The sequence below is a fragment of the Arachis ipaensis genome, chromosome B02 (assembly GCF_000816755.2).
Source record: "Arachis ipaensis cultivar K30076 chromosome B02, Araip1.1, whole genome shotgun sequence".
NCBI lineage: Eukaryota > Viridiplantae > Streptophyta > Magnoliopsida > Fabales > Fabaceae > Arachis > Arachis ipaensis.
The window spans coordinates 70,270,634-70,280,526 of record NC_029786.2 but is presented as its reverse complement, the minus strand read 5'-3'; the positions used below and the strand labels follow the sequence as shown (position 1 = coordinate 70,280,526).

Below are 9,893 nucleotides of genomic sequence, written 5' to 3'. Positions count from 1 at the left end.
CAGCCATAAAATACCTGAAATTATAGAAAAACACACAAACTCATAGTAAAGTCTAGAAATGTGATTTTTGAATAAAAACTAATAAAAATATAATAAAAAGTAACTAAAACATACTAAAAACTATGTAAAAACAATGCCAAAAAGGTATAAATTATCCGCTCATCAGTGCACCAGGTCGTACCAAGTAATACCTCAGGTGAGTTAGGGTTGATCCCACGAGAATTGATAGATCAAGCAATAATGGTTGAGTGATTGGCTTAGTCAGACAAACAGAAACGAGTGTTTTGGTATTCAAAAAGCATTAAACAGTAAATTCAGAGTTCAAAGACAGGCAAGTAAATAAGTTGGGAATAAAATATGGAGAAAGCAGTTAAAGCTTCAGAGTTATCTATTTTCTGGATTGACTTTTCTTATTAATTTATTTTAATCATGCAAGATTTAATTCATGGCAAACTATATGTGACTAGACCCTAATTCCTTAGACCTTTCTAGTCTCCTCTAACTTTCATCAACCGCCAATTCCTTGGTCAATTAATTCCAATCAGGGGGTAAAATTTAATTCTAGTTATTATGCCACAAAAATCCTAATTATCCAAATATAAGAGGATTATATATCACGTATCCCGTTAAGTCCAGATAATTAGAATTTAGGAGAAATTGTTTTCAAGCTGTTGTTCAAGTAAAGAGCTTTTCCAAGTTATACAAGAACTCAATTAGAAAGAGGGTCATACTTCCATTCCACCCAAATTCATAAGATAAAGAACGAAAATAATTCTTGAATTATAAATCAGGACATGAATTAAAATAGAAAAATAATAGAATCAATCCATACAATAGACAGAGCTCCTAACCTTAACAATGGAGGTTTAGTTGCTCATGGTTCAAAGTGGAAAACTAGGATTCTGGTAAACTGTACATTGGAATGGAATAATCCCCCTGAAGAAAAGTATCTTTTCTCTTTTATATCTAATCCTAATTAATTTAAAAATCTAATTTCTAAAACTAAAATAATATCTTTTCCTATTTTAAAAGATAAAAATAAAGCTTAAATCAGAATTAATTATAGCAATCAGCATGTCTTCAATTGATGGATGGGGACCACTTGCTTCGTAGGGTTCATGCCTAACTTGAGAAATAATGAGAAGTGTTCCCCTGATTTCTCTATTCTTCAGCCTCTAATCTGTGTTTTCTGGGCCGAAAACTGGGTCAAAAACAGCCCAGAAATCGCCCCCAGCATTTTCTGCATTTTCTGCACGTGGCGCATGTCACACGTATGCGTCAGTCACACGCACGCGTCGCCGTGCAAATCTCCAAATCACACGCACACGTCAGGTACGCGTACGCGTCGCTCCTCGCTGGTTATCTCCTTTAATTCTTGTTCTGCAGAAACTCCATCAAATCCAGCCGAATGCTACCTAAAATAAACAAAATTGTACACGACTCAAAATAGCATCCATAGTGGCTAAAAGATGATTAATTCTTGATTAAACTCAACAAATTAAATGAAAATTCACTAGAAAAAGATAGGAAAGATGCTCACGTATTAAAATTCAACCATAATGAACCTTGAATTGTGGTGCCAACCACTAACTAACTTCTTCTTTCTTTTCAATCCGTAAAAAGCTCTAAGTTGACCATCTGTTTCAAGCAAACCATATTCAAGTGGAATATCAAAGCTTAGAGATAGGAGATTTACCCACTTGAATGATGTAATGAGTGATGGTAACTTAGGAAAGGATGGTCTTAATGATCTTGTAAGTTCCACTCCCTTGTGCTCTTCCTCAATTACCTTCACCTCTTGACAAGCATCTTTAATTTCAGTTACTTCCTCATCAAGATGTGGATTTGTTGCTTGCTCAACTTCTTCCAATCCTTCATCATTCACTATGTGCTTTGGAGGTTGCGCACCCTCCTTTACATCGCTTTCAGGTTCAATGGGAGAAGGCTCAATAGAATCCTCGAGGTGATTTGTCAATGAGGACAAGAACTCATCAATGATTGAGTCTAACTCTTGATCAACCTCTCTTAACTCCTCAACCGCTCCTTCTGGCTCAACTATCTCAACTTTCTCCTTTCGATGCATTTCTTGCTTCAACTCCTCTTCTTCACCTTGGAGCTCCAAATTTACCCCCTCATTATACTCTTCGGTTGAGCCTTCACATTCGTCAATGGGAGTGCCTTGAATGTATAAGCTTGGGTGGGTGGCTATTTGGTTAACGGCTTCAACCATGGTAGCCACCATAGTTTCTAGCTTCTTAAGCTCCTTTGCTCCTCTTCTTGCTTTTGGATATAAGATTGGACATTTCTTTGTTGTTCTAGCATGAAGGCCTGGAGACTTTCATCCATTGAAGGTGGGGTGAAAGAGAAGGTTCATTGTTTGGGAGGAAGGGTTCAAAGTTGGAAGGTGATTCTTCTTGGTAAAGATATGGAGGTGATGTATATGGAATTGATGGTTCTTGAGGGTATTGGTATTGGAATGGTGGTGGCTCTAAGTGTAGTTCATATGGCTCATATGGTTGTTGGTATGGTGGATACGGATTAGGATCATATGGAGGTGTTTGGTGATATGGAGCTTGTGAGTAAGGTTGTTGAGGGCTATGTTGGGGGAAGGGGTTATATGCATGTGGTGGTTGTGGTTGACAACCACAATGAGGATCACCACATCCATTAGATTGGTATGTATTAGGAGTTGGGTTATACCTATAAGAAACCGGAGGAGTTTGTTGCCAAGAAGGTTGTTTATATCATTGAGACTCTTCCCACCTTTGATTTCCAAATCCTTGATGCACCACTATTTCGTGGTACATCTTATGCTGAATTAAGTGGATTTTATCCATTATTCTCACACTTATTCAAACAATTTGCATGCTTTACACCTTTCTTCCTAATTTTGTGCTATGATTGAAAACATGTTTCTTTGGCCTTAAATTTGTTCATTTTAATCATCTCTTATTACCATTTGATGCCGTGATACATTTGTTAAGTATTTTTTAGGTTTTCCAAGGCAGGAATGGCTTAGAGGATAGAAAGAATGCATGCAAAACTGGAAGGAACACAAGAAATCAAGTACTTCAGAATCTGGTAGCGACGCGCACGCATGAGCAACGCGTACACGTGACTTGTGCATGCGACAGATGACGCACACGCATAGCTGACGCCTACGCATGGCAAGGTAAAAAGTCCAGCGACACGTACGCGTGACTGACGCATACGTGTGACGAGCGTCATGTGCTGCAATTTACAAAAAATGCTGGTGGCAATTTCTGGGCTGCTTTGGACCCAGTTTTAGGCCCGAAAATACTGATTAGAGGCTGCAGAGTGGAGCTGGAAGGGGGGAATGAATTCATTCACACTTTGATTCACATTAGTTAGGTTTTAGATGTAGTTTTCAAAGAGAGAGACTCTCTCCTCTCTCTAGGTTTTAGGGTTTTTAGTTTTATTCTTCTCAAATTCAGATTTCTACTTTACTTTAATTTAATTTCTCTTCTACTTTTATTTGTTCTAGTACTTTAGTTCATCTATTTCTCTTATTGACGTCTTTACTTTCCCAATTTAATTTATGAACTCTTCATGTTAGATTCAATTCCCTTTTTAATGCAATTTATATTTTCCATGTTTATTGTTACTCTCTTTAATTGTTAGTCATTGATGCTTGCAATTGGTTGTTTGGATTTAATATTTCTTGTTAGTTTTCTAAGTTTTTATTTCATGCCTTCCAACTGTTTGATAAAATGCTTGGTTAGATTTTAAATTAGATTTTTATGTTCTTATCTTGAATTGAGTAATTTAGAGACTCTTAAGTTGTCAAAGTCTCTTTTGTTGATTGGTGATTGAGACTTGCTGGTTGGCTTAGGCTTCACTAAATCTAGTCTTTGATTAGGACTTGTGAACTTAAGCTGATTTGGCTCACTTGACTTTCCTTCATTGTTAGAGGTTAACTAAGTGAAGGCAAAAGGCAATTACCATCACAATTGATAATGATAACGAGGATAAGAATTCCAATTCTCAATCCTTGTTAAGACTTTTCTTAGTTGTTATTTTATTTCCTTTATATTACTTGTTCCTTATTTCAAAACCCAAAAATAGACTTTTCCATAACCAACTATAAGTACACTTCCCTGCAATTCCTTGAGAGACAACCCGAGGTTTAAATACTTCGGTTAATTTTATTGGGTTTGCTTTAGTGACAAACAATTTAAACATTGATTGAGGTTTAATAGTCGTTTTAGAACTATACTTGCAACGCGGTAATTTTTGTGAAAATCTTTACCGACATTTTTCCTCCATCACAAACCTCCATTGAAGCTTTCATTTCCTACAACATAGTTTGAACCAAACTTATAACCAAAGTGGTGAGAATTCATAGTGAAAAGGAAAAATCAAAAACAAAATATAATAAGAAACAAAGAAAACAAACTCCTAAACCAAAACTAGCAAACAAACCCAGGAATATTCACAATATTAGTATATATACACTAACCAATAACAAGCACACATTGCAATTTCCCGGCAACGACACAAAAAACTTGAAAGAGCGAAACCGTCGGCTTAGAATTTCTTCTCGGTTAGAGAAAATAACTTTGTTGTAAGTATAGTTCCAAATCGACAAATAATGCTTAATCAAAGTTTAATTTTTTTTTTGTTGTCACAAGTCCAACCCAATAAAAATAACTGAGAGTATTAGCCTTGGGTCGTTCTCCCTAGGAATCACAATCGAGTGCTCAATTATTGATTATGAGATCAAGTGGGTTGATGATAAAAAGGGCAACAATTTAAATGGCAAGAAAAAGAAGCAAACAACTAAAGAAAGCAAATACTAAAAAGAGGCATTCATGGCAAGGATTGACAATCTAGGCTTTCTATCCTAGTCATTAATCATAGTACAATACTTAACAAGATCCAATCCTATTAAGTCATATCTAATATAGGAAGAAGGTATAATGTCATCTTCATATTGTGAGAAAGTCAAATAGGACTAGTTAATCTCAATCCAAAAGTCTTAATCAACTCACTAATTGAATTAGCAAGAGATTAGAGTCAATGAAAACAATATTAACTAACAACTCTAAATCACCAACATAAATTGGATATTAATGACTCAAGATTGTCCAATTTCTCTTTCCAAGCCAAGAATGCTCAAAAATCTACTCTAGCATCCAACCAAGCATTTTGTCAAACACTTGGAAGGCATAAAATAAAAGCATGATAAATTGCAAGAAATATAAAATATAAAACTACCCAATTGCAAGGAAACAATAATAACGAAGGTTTTGAAAACCGAACCGGTTATCGAACCACTCTAGCTACTGGTTCACTGGTTTATAGGTTCAATCGGTTGGATCGTAGTTGAACCGTAAAAACCGTTTTATAATAAAATAATAAATAAAATATAAATAAACAAAGTGATACTACATAGTGGTACTACATTTGTATCGGCCTTCTTGGTAGTAAGACATACATGAACTTCAAATCTCTCTACATAGTGGTACTACATAGTTTTACATAATCATTTTGACTCTCATGCAATGAAATCCTGAACTAGGATGAGTTATTAATGAAGGTAAATTTGACACAAAGAAAGTGTGTTGTACCTTTGATTTCTTTGATCTGCTTTGTTTTGATTTTCTTAATCGAATGATTGTCTTAAACCAATGGCCTGAAGCCATGCTTGATGTGAAGTAAGTAACTTCTTTCAAATGGAAATAATCCTGGTAGTAATTTTAGTTGAAAATATGATCTACCTAGCATACAGAACAACAAAAAAAGCAATAACAAAACTGCTGACCAAAAATAAAAATACATATTAAGAATTTATTAATGAAAGTATGAAACCAAATACATGTTGATCCAACAAACTTAACGAAACTAAAAGGAGAAAAACTGTGAACAGAACATACCTGCTTCTTTTCTATTTCTTTGATTTTTTATTTTTGATTCCTGAGAAGCAAGGAATTTCGGTTAGTTTCAAAATCCAACATTAAAACTAAAGGAAATAACATTAGCTTGCAATCAATTTACCAGGACATGGACAGCGACTCGCACAGACTTGAAAGGTCTGCTTTTTATATCTGCTTCCTATTGAAACTACCTAGATTTACAATGGAAGAAATATTATTAAACAGCAAGTTTATTTCTAACCTGTTGAATTACCCAAAAAAATCACAAACATAGTACATAAATTTTCATTCAAAAATAGTACACAAACACAGCAGAGTATCTGGTGCTAATCAAGAATCAAATAATCATTCAACAAAAACATAAAACATTCAATAATCATTCAATAATTTCTGAACAGAGCATAAAAAATCAAATTTAGGGAGGGTTTAGTGTAGAAAAAGCTTTTTTCCCTCAATTTTTCAAGTACTTTTTTTAACCCAGCAACAGGTAAGAACAATAAGTTCACAGCTTAACTAACAATAATTATTCAACAATTATTCACCAAAGTTTACAGTTCAGTTCACAGAAAAATAAAAAAAAATCACAGTTTACAGTAACCTTCGAACGGGCTTGAACAGAACTTAACTAACAATAATTATAAAAAATTATTCAATTATAGTTTAAAAAAATTACATAGAAGCTAGAAGCCTTGAACAGAGCATGCAAGAGGGAGAGAACGAGACAAGGAGCAACTTTGAACAGGCTTTCGAACGGGACAGTGGATATGGTGGAATAGAACTGGCGCCGGCAGGACCGTGGCTGCAAGATGGAGGCTTCCACATTCGCACGAGAGCAGCGTGATGGAGGGGAAGGAAGGTTGCGATGGTTGCTGCGCGATGGAGGAGAAGTGAGGGAGAAGGTGGTGGCTATTTGAAGTTGGAAGTTCCGACGCGATGGTAGCAGGCGATGGCTGGACGGAAGTGAGGGAGGACCAGGAGCTCGATGAGAGGAGCTCTGGACTGAGTGTGAGAGAGGCAGAGCAAGGGTTCTGGAGTCTGGAGTTGGGTTAGAGCTGAAGTAGTAGAGTTTGCAAACGACGACGTTTGCTTCCTAATTCAAAAAATCGGCCGGGTCACGGTTCGGTTCAACTGACTGGTTCCCGGCCGGTTTGATGGTTTAATGACTGATAAACCCATATTTTATGATATATTTTGTGCTTAGTTTGAGTGATTTATTCAATCCTTCACCCACTTATTCATGTTAATTGCATGGTTTTACTCCTCCTTCCTTATTATGTGATGTATGTGAAAAACATGTTTTCTATACTTTTAAATTAATTATTTTAATCACCTTTAATTCCATTCGATGTCATGATCAGTGCGTTGAGTAGTTTCAGATCTTCTAAGGTAGGAATGATTCAAAGGATGGAAAGGAAACATACAAAAATGGAAGGAAATCACAAAATGGAGTCCTTGAAGAAACTGGCATCCACGCGATCGCATGGACGACGCGATCGCGTGCCAAGCGCGAAGAAGCAGCGACGCGGCCGCATGACTGACGCGACCGCGCACCTTAAGCAGAACGCACATGACGCGGTCGCATGACTGACGCAACCGTGTGGCAAGGAAAAGCTCCGAATGACACGACCGCGTGACCCACGCGGACGCGTGACAGAGGCCACGCACCAGAAATTGCAGAAAACGCTCATAGCGAATTCTGAAGCCCTTTTTGGCCCAAATCCAAGTCCAGAAGGCATAGACCAGAGGTTATGAAGTGAGGGAATGCATCCATTCAGAGAGAGCTCGCCAATTTCCACTTCTCATGTTTTAGATCTAGTTTTGAGAGAGGTTCTCTCCTCTCTCTCTCTCTTAGGATTAGGATTTAGGACTTCTCTTAGTTTTAGGAGTAACTCTCGATCCAGGTTTAATGTTCCTTTACTTTAGTTGATTATTTACTTTTGCAAGTTGATTTATGAATTCTTCTATGTTCCAGATTATTTGAATTAATGTTATTTGAGGTATTTTAGTTTAATATTGCTCTCTATTATTTGTGTTACTGTTATTCCCAATTTGAAGATATTTTTATTCCAGTAGATTTATTTATTTTCCCCTTTTGGTCTTGGTTAAGAAATCAGTAACTCAGGAGTTATCTTAGCTCAATATAATTGATAATCATTATCTTTGCTAATTGAACTGAACTTCAATAATCCCAATCTTTTCTTAGGAAATAAATAGGATTCGAAGATCAAACCAATTTGTCCCTTGACCTTCCCTTGCTTTAGCAAAGGTTAACTAAGAAGAATTAAGATTCAGCTTTCATTACTATTGATAAGGATAACTAATTTGGACTTCCGATTTCTCATACCTTGCCAAAAGTTTGCTTTACAGTATTTATTTATTTATTTTAATTGCTATTTAAATCAATTGTCGTATTTGTTCCTCATTCTCAAAACCCCAATTTACAAACTCATAACCAATAATAAGAACATAATTCCCTGCAGTTCCTTGAGAAGACGACTCGAGGTTTAAATACTCGGTTATCAATTTTAAAGGGGTTTGTTACTTGTGACAACCAAAACGTTTGCACGAAAGGGATTTCTGTCGGTTTAGAGACTATATCTACAACGCGACTGTTTTTATGACATTCTTTACTGGCAAAAATCCCGATCGTCAATGACGGTTTTTAAAATCAGCGGTTTTAACATCTAACCGATCCATTTTTAGCAACAGTTCACAGTTTGACCGGTTTGACCGGCCGGTCTGAACCGGTTTTCAGAACCTTGATAATAACAACTCAATTACACAATAAAGGAACATAAAACATAAATTGCATTAAATGAAAATCCAAATTCAACAATAGTACATGAACATAAAAGTGACATAAAAGGGAAATTAACAAGAAAAACTAAGATAATGAAGATGTGAGAACAAGAAATTGCAAAGAAAACAAGATGAAAACAAGAAATTGAACCTAGATCTAAGAGGAATTAACCTAATTCTACCCTAATTCTAGAGAGAAGAGGGAGCTTCTCTCTCTAGAAACTACCTAAAGCATGGTCCTAAGCTAATCTAACTCCCTCCTTTGTTCCTTCTTCAATTTGGCTTGAAATACTTCAGAAAATGAGTTGGATGGGACCCAAAAAGCTTCAGAAATCGCTGGTCACATGTTCTCATTAATGAAGCACGTTTTCCTCAGTATGCGTACGCATACACATATAATCTTCAGAATGCGTACGCATGCAGTGTGTATGTGATAAACCATTATTTTATGGTTTATATTGTGTTTAATTGTGTGGCTTTATCAAATCGTTATCCACTTATTCATTAAATTAGCATGTACTTACAATTCTTTCCCAAAAATTACTCCATGGTTGAAAACTGCTTCCTAGAGACTTTTAATTATGTATTTTAATTCTCCTTTATTCCATTCGATGCCGTGATCTGTGTGTAAAGTGTTTCAGACTTTATAGGGCATGAATGACTTGGAGATTGGAAAGGAGGCTTGCAAAAATGGAAGGAACACAAGAAATGGAGGAGATGACCAGCGAGAAGTGACGCAGATGCATGGCTCAAGCGATCGCGCGAAATAGAGGAAATTGCAGTAACGCGCTTGCATGCCTGACGCAAACGCATGGATTGGAAACTGCACAAGTGACGCGAATGCATGGACGACGCGCACGTGTGGCAAGGCAAGACGCTGGATGACGCGAACGCATGGACGACGCGATCGCGTGACGTGCGCGATCTGTAGAATCTGCAGAATTCGCTGGGGGCAATTTTGGGCCCTGTTTTGACCCAGTTTTCGGCCCAGAAAAGCATATTAGAGCCAGGGAACATGGGGAGACGAAAAACAACATTCATTTCGCATAATTTTAGTTTTAGATCTGATTTTACTCCTCCTCTAGGTTTTCTCTCTACACATTCATAGTTCTTAGGATTTTGATTTTATTGCTTTTCGGATTGGGATATTGAGAAGAGTTATTACCTCCGTTAAGACTTCATCATTCTAGTTTGTTT

At 36.6% G+C, this 9,893-nt stretch overlaps 1 long non-coding RNA gene across 2 annotated transcripts; it reads right to left on the bottom strand.

The window, feature by feature from the left end:
- On the bottom strand, positions 5,347 to 6,312 carry LOC107628379. Of its 2 annotated transcripts, none has more exons than XR_002355712.1 (3): positions 6,019 to 6,312; positions 5,898 to 5,937; positions 5,347 to 5,741 (listed from the first exon to the last, which is right to left on the bottom strand). It is a non-coding gene; the product is annotated as an uncharacterized LOC107628379 (long non-coding RNA). The 2 variants fall into 2 exon arrangements; XR_002355713.1 differs by having other exon boundaries at positions 5,347 to 5,708.